At 42.8% G+C, this 7,073-nt stretch overlaps 1 long non-coding RNA gene across 1 annotated transcript in view; it reads left to right on the top strand.

Annotated features, from left to right (window-relative positions):
• Window positions 1-6,220, top strand: part of LOC125486725 — a 72,573-nt gene extending 66,353 nt beyond the window's left edge. Inside the window, exon 2 of the long non-coding RNA XR_007265360.1 lies at window positions 5,917-6,220. This is a non-coding gene — a long non-coding RNA (uncharacterized LOC125486725). The remainder of the gene's footprint in view (window positions 1-5,916) is intronic.
• Window positions 6,221-7,073: the final 853 nt, after the last annotated feature.

Below are 7,073 nucleotides of genomic sequence, written 5' to 3'. Positions count from 1 at the left end.
AGACCCTTCAGAAGGGTCTAGGCCCGAAACGTCAGCCTTCCTGCTCCTCTGATGCTGCTTGGCCTGCTGTGTTCATCCAGCTCTACACCTTGTTGTCTCTTGAATTGGAGGGATGTGAGCTTGTGTCCCCAGAACATTAGACCAAGCCTCTGGATTAGTATTTGAGTGACATAGCCACTATATTATAGTCCCTGGAATGCACTGCCTGATTTTATGGGAGGAGTGTCAATGTTAACTTTCAAAAAAGAATTGATTAAACATGTGAAGGTAAAGAATTTGCAGGGATATGGGGAAGAGTAGGGGAATAAAGATACAGTTGCCATTGTCTTACCAGACCATGGGGCTGCCCTCTTATTAGCGAGAGATGACTGGTGGTGGTTTAACCTGAAGGTCACCATGCTTCAGGCAAGGGGAGAGTTTGAGAAGGAGAGTCCTTCAATGGTAACCTCAGCTGGTGCAGGAATTGAACCTACGTAGTTGACATCACGCTTTTCACAAACCTGCCATCCAGCTAACTGAGCTAAGCAACCCCCATGCAGCGGAATGCAACTACTGCAATTGGATAGGTCTACTACATACTGGCACAGGTTCGACGAGCCAAACAGCCAACTTCAATGGTGCAAGATTCTATGGACAGTTCCTTGCAGTTGTTACCATTCAGCTATTTGTGATTATTGTAAAAAAAACTTCTGGTGTTTCTGAAGCTTTTGAAATTTTACAAGGGAATTTACTTGACGTCAAAGTTTTATATGAGAAAGTAAGCTCCATGTCTTTGCCAGTGTGCAGGCGTTCGTCTTCTTATTTTAAAATCTAAAGTGACTGGAGTGTGAATCAGTTGGAGCAACTTTTTTCCCTTAACGATCTGCAAAGTTATTGTCATTAATATTTTTGGTAAGTGGGCTATGACTCATCCTTACAGCAAGGAGAATTGTGATAATAAAAACTTTAATAAACCTATACTTCTTTATTATAAGAGAAGTTATTTTGGAAAGTGTGTCATGCAATAGTTAGAGGACAGTACCCCATAAGGTTTGTGGGGTACACTTGGTCTCAGAACCCAGGCATGTTCCTGTAAGAACATAATAGGAGCAGGAGTAGACCATTTGACTCTTTACACCTGTTAAAAAGATCATGGTAATCTTCCACGCCTATCCACATGCACGGTCTATCCCAATATCCAGCCTGTCTCTTTGTGTCCAAAATCTATTGATCTCAGTCTTGAGCAGATTCAGTGACTGGACATCTAAAGACTCTTGGAGTGGAAGATTCAAAGATTCACAGCCTTCTGAGCAAAAGAATTTATTCTCATCTGTGGCACAAGTAGCCAATTCCTAATCCTGAGACTGAGACCATTAGATAGAAGTTCATAGAATCCCTATAGTGTGGAAACAGGCCTTTCGGCCCAACGAGTCCACACCGATCCTCAGAGCATCCCACCCAGACCCATCCCCCTAATCTCTACATCCCTAAACACTATTGGCAATTTAGCATGGCCAATCCACGTAGCCTGCACATCTTTGGACTGTGGGAGGAAACCAGAGCACCCGGAGGAAACCCACGCAGACACAGGGGGAAGGTGCAAACTCCACACAGTCGCCCCCAAGGGTCGACTCGAACCCAGGTGCCTGGCGCTGTGAGGCAACAGTGCTAACCACTGAGCCACCATGCTGCCCAAGTTCTAGATTTGCCAGCAAGGTATATAGCTTCTCAGTGTCTCCCCTTTCAAGCTGCCTCAAAACTTTACTTATTTCAATGTGTAACCCTTCCAAATGCCATGGAGTGTAGGCCCTTTCTATCCTCATGAAGCTATCTTCTCATCCCAGCGGAAAACATGGAAACTGCAGAGCATCCTTAGACACAGGGTTGAAAGAATTGCTGGTGTGTTTCTCCCAAATGATGCACACACATGCTAGATGAGGGAAGCAACGTTTGAGGTTTGAGAAGTAGTTTATCTTTTACTCCTTCTCAATCAGTTGATAAGTAGCCAGAAAGATCAAAGGGCTGGGGGTGGGGTGTTTGAAATCTAGAGAATTTACGTGGGAAGGATGGTTGTAATTAAGAAATTCTTAAATCGTTAGCTAAATCTTCGAAAAAATCCATTTCATGTGTCAAATTAATTTTCCTTAAAAGTCTGTGAAACATCAGTGTTGGAAAGTTTAGTAGTCGATAGTAAATGACAATGCAACTGAATCGATCTAGACTATTATCAAATCAAAGACACTGATAAATAAGGGAGGAATTTTATTAAGCCATTGTTTTCCGTTTTGAAATAAGGCTTGTTTTGAAGCAGAAATGCAGCGATTTATTCAGTTGATTTTAATTTTTCTTTAATAATGTAAAGAATTAAAAGTTTAATGATTTAATAATTTAAGCTTCAGCGAAGATTTTTGCTAAGCTATACCATTGTCTTTTTTTCTTTGCTTCTGAAATGGATGACTTTGATAGTCTTTTTGAATAAAACCTGTAGGTTATTTTGAAGGATTCTCTGTTGTTTTGTGCATTAGTTCCATTTCAATTTCGTAGAAATGTCATGATTATTGAGAGGAATTCTGAGCTGGTGAATGAAATACTTTTGATTTCAGGTGCCCAGTACCAACTTCAATTGATTTCTGCCAGTTTAGATATTGCAGGACAACCATGGGATAAAGCACCCATTATTGCTTCAACCATGAATCGTAGTCCCTAAGGCCTCACAGCTGTCCACTGTTCCAGGTGAATTGGCTAAATTTATACAGAACTCTGATAAAGTCTTTCAGTTTCTGTCTGAGGTGGACTTCCTTCCTGACCTCCCCACAACGGGCCTTGGATGAAAGGAGCTTTAATGTCACAAACTTGCATCATATTAGTTTGGGTTTTGTGCAAGCTATCAATGGGGGTCTTATGACATTTCAGGTAAGTGTCTTGCCTCTTAACCAGAAGCTCTGGGTCCAAATCCAGCTCCAGGACTTGATAAAAGGGGATGCATTAGAAATGTGACCAATTAGATTGAGTACCAACTTGTAAATCCTTCGAACACATGCCAATGTGGGTGATATGAGTGGGAGATATTCCTCACCATTCATGTGATGGAAAGAAATTGGAGTCTCTATCATCACCATCCATAGCTCCAGGCTACAACTGCTTGGAAACTATATGTTGCCACAGCAACGTGAGCAGCTTGGGTGACCTGTAACATAGTTCCAATACCTAGCTCAGGGCAAGAGATTGGGGAGAAATTTTGTTACGGAGGGGCTTTACAAGCAGTAGAGAGAGAGATTTTCAGTCCACACTGAATTTGCTCCCATGGTTGAAAGACCCAATATATTTAATGGACAACCCAATCTCCAGTATTATTTATTTTCATTAGAGTGGAATCCAGAGAGATTAGTTCATTAATATTTATCCATCCGCAACATTATGAAACTTGTAACCCAGCTTTCTCTATCCCTAAGTGCTGAATTGCTTCCCTAAACCTCTCTACCTGCCTTTCTTTTATGGATCTCCTTCTGAACTGTTCCTTGTGTAATTCAGCCTCAGATTTTGTTTGAAAGCAAGCCTGTAAAGTGTGCTGGGATATGAAAAGCAAGCTGGTTTTCATTGTAGGAATGCTTATTCAAGGCTGAGCGAGATTGGTGGTGCCAGTGTTTCCTTCGACCAATAGGAAATTGCAAAGAATTCAATTGAGTCCTCACATAACATCCACTTCCCTCTGTCCAGCCAGAATGGCTGGTTTAACAGCGATTCCTGGCCCCTGGGACCCCTGACATCGACAGTAACACTTTCTCCATTGTCCTGAAAAAAGTCAAACCCAGATTTATATTTTGTTCAGCATGAGACTAATGAAGTGACTGTCATGGTCCCACCCCCGTTTGCCAAAGTGCAGCACAAGCCATATTAACATTGACTTCTGGCACAAATAATAGAGGCTAGCTTGGTGAGTAGGTGTAGTGTGAGATCAGTGGGAGGCCACACATGAATAACCATACCCAACCACCACCACCACCATACATCCCCCCACAACTCCCACCTCTCCTCACCACTGCCATTAGATGAGAACAAATTAGGGTGGAGGTTCAGCAGAGAGAATCTGAACACAATTGTAGTTGAGGGAGGAGAGGAACAAGCTCAGTCTGTGGGAAGTCCAGTGTTTCCTTGTAGAATCTGGAGGAACTCTCCCATCCAGTGTTCCAGATGAAGCCCATGTTGGATACTGAATGTTTACCAGCCAGTAGAAGTAGCAACAGTGTCTAAATTGTAGCATCTGACTCCAACTTTAGAACCTCAGAAAAGCCCCTCACCCACTTGGGAGTGTAGGCCTCACACTCTATCTAAAATAGTCTGTCAAAATTACACATGGATGATAGAAATCTGGTGAGTTTCTAACAGCCCCAAGCTTAATGTCATGCATGAGGGTTAAAATTGGGATTAATATTGGGACTCTCTGATCAAGCATAGGGGCTTCCTTTAATTGTGGGGCTGAATTGGTGAATGATTGTTGGTGGCGACAGATTCCACTGTAGGATATAGGATTTGTACATGTTAAATTAGACTGAAACAACATTAATTCAGAGACTTTATAGACTAAAGCAATGCATCAGGAAACAGCGAATACTTGTTACTTCGGAAAGCCATGCCTAAGCTTGATTGCAAGAGGTCTGTCCTGATAAAAGAGATGGTTGATCGCTCCATTGCTGGTAAAACATTCATTACCACAAAAATGTGATGTAAAAAAGTGGGTGGCATGGTGGCACAATGGTTAACACTGCTGCCTCTTAGTGCCAGGAACCCGGGTTTGATTCCATCCTCAGGCAACTGTATGGAGTTTGCCCGCTCCCCCCCATGTCTGCATGGATTTCCTCCAGGTGCTCCAGTTTCTTCCCACTGACCAGGAATGTGCAGGGTACGTGGATTAGCCATGAGAAATGCAAGGTTAGGGTAGAGGGTGTGGGTCTGGATGGGATGCTCTTCGGAGGGTTGATGTGGACCTGATGGGCTGAACGGCCTGCTTCCACTCCATAGGAATTCTGTGATTCTATGTCAACAGCCACTGGTAACAGTGGGGTGCAACCGAAGTTAAAATATCTTTTCACATAAGACACTTGTTCATCCACAACTGCAATATTGTGCCAGGTTCTGGAGATTAAGAATGGTGTGAAGGCATGGGAGAAAGTACAGAAAAGATTCATGACATGCTGTGAGTGATGAGGAACTTTGATTGTGTAGATAGATTGTAGAAGTTGAGTCTGCTTTCCTTACAGAACGAAAAGTTGAGAGGAGATTAGGGAAAGATCTTCAAAGTCATCAAGGGTTTGGATAAATGGAAAGAAACTGTTGCTCCTTGTGAAAGGATTAGGAACAAGCGAGCACAGGTTTAAGTATATTCTTGACGAACAAGGGAGTCAGAGAATATCGGGGCAGATAGGAGAGTTGTATTGAGGCCTCAAACTGATCTTCTTGAATGGCAGAGCAGCTCAGGGGTCTGGGTGGTCTTCTGCTGCTAATGTGTATGTTTTTGAGTAATTAGCAAAAGAAGCAATGACAACATAAGGGAAAGCTTTTTCACACAGCGAGCAGTTAGGTACCGAAAGTGTAGGGAATGCAGGTACAGTCAAGGCATTGAATACAGAATTGGATTATTATCTGAAAAGGAAGCATGTTCAAAGCTACAGGGAGATGGTGTTGGTGCGGTCAACCAGGTAAGTTCGACTTTCAGGAGCTGGCACAGAGAAAGCAGGCCAAATGGCCTCCTAATGTGTTGTAACAATTTTGGGAGAATTAGTGTCAGAGAGTTCATAAACTTGCGGTAATTGAGTATTTTCAAAGGTAGATAAGGCCCATATTCAATATTCTAGTCTTTGTGATCAAAGTTCGCAAACTGTGCAGAGAATCCAGTGTTAGCCACCTCACTAACTGACTCCAGGTTACTTTATTCCATAGGTGCAGAGCTGGGCACTGAGGATTCCTACAATCAACTGTGTTTTTCTAGACTGATGGAACAGGTTTGAGCCACTGAGTGGCCGACTTATGTTCCTGTAAGTGTGACAGCAGAGCTCACTCAAAAACGTACTTTCTAGGTAGCATTATTAGATACTGGTCGGGAACAGGAATGCTGGCTGATTAACACATACTTCATAAAGTAATTCATTGGCTGTAAAAGTGCTTGGAGATGTCGGGAGGTCACAGAAGGTGCTACTTAAACGCAAAGTCACCTTTTATTATCAATAAACATGCATTTGTGTCATTGCACTGTCCTGTAACAATATTTCAATCCAGATTTTGTTCACCTGTGGTCAGGTGTTATCTGACATCCCATGCAAATTTTAGTGATGTTGCTAGGTTGCCGTGGAATTTGAAAGTCACAAGATTTATTGGCTGCCAGTCATTGTCAGCGCAGCCACTGTGTGAGACAAAGCAAAGCTGATGAACTAAACAATTTTCAGTCATGTTTGCACTCACAGTGTTTGGGTGGAGTGTGTGTGTGTGTGTGTGTGTGTGTGTGTGTGTTTTCAACTTGAACTTATATCACATCCCTGCAGCTGAGTGCACTGTTACTGAACCAGTGGCAACTGGGACAAGCGGAAACTCTCCCATTAACGTCATCAAGTGCAAGTGAATTCTCAGACGTGGAACAATTCATTGCGCTGATAAATGAGCCTGGTAATTGAATTAGAAAGCACACTGAGCCTTGCACTAATTATGTGGTGCAGACAGCTGCTTTGTCATTGCCATTTCATTATATCTCAGTAAAGTGCAATGTTATGGCATCGAAAAGAAATAGCAATCTTTTATCTCACTGGGAGAGGCTGATTTTTCAGAGAGAAAGAAGCTTGACCTGCGAGTGAGAAACCAGACTGCACCACCACATAACATCATGGCATCAGACCATTGACTCTTCCCTCCCCCATTCCCATCACCCACCAGTGCAGCAGACTTTCCTGTCGTTTTTTTTCCCTTCCAGAGTTTTTTTTTCTGATTCTCTTGAGTGAAAGCACCAAAGTCTGGTCTGGGGTAACTTTCCATCAGCACGGGCAGCCTCCTGTCCTCTCCTGAGCGAATCAGAGTTGGCAGACCAGTTAGCATGCCAACACAACGGA

This window comes from Rhincodon typus, chromosome 32 (genome assembly GCF_021869965.1).
Source record: "Rhincodon typus isolate 14 chromosome 32, sRhiTyp1.1, whole genome shotgun sequence".
Classification (NCBI taxonomy): Eukaryota; Metazoa; Chordata; class Chondrichthyes; order Orectolobiformes; family Rhincodontidae; genus Rhincodon; species Rhincodon typus.
The sequence above is the reverse complement of the archived record's forward strand: the minus strand, read 5'-3'. Positions and strand labels throughout refer to the sequence as shown.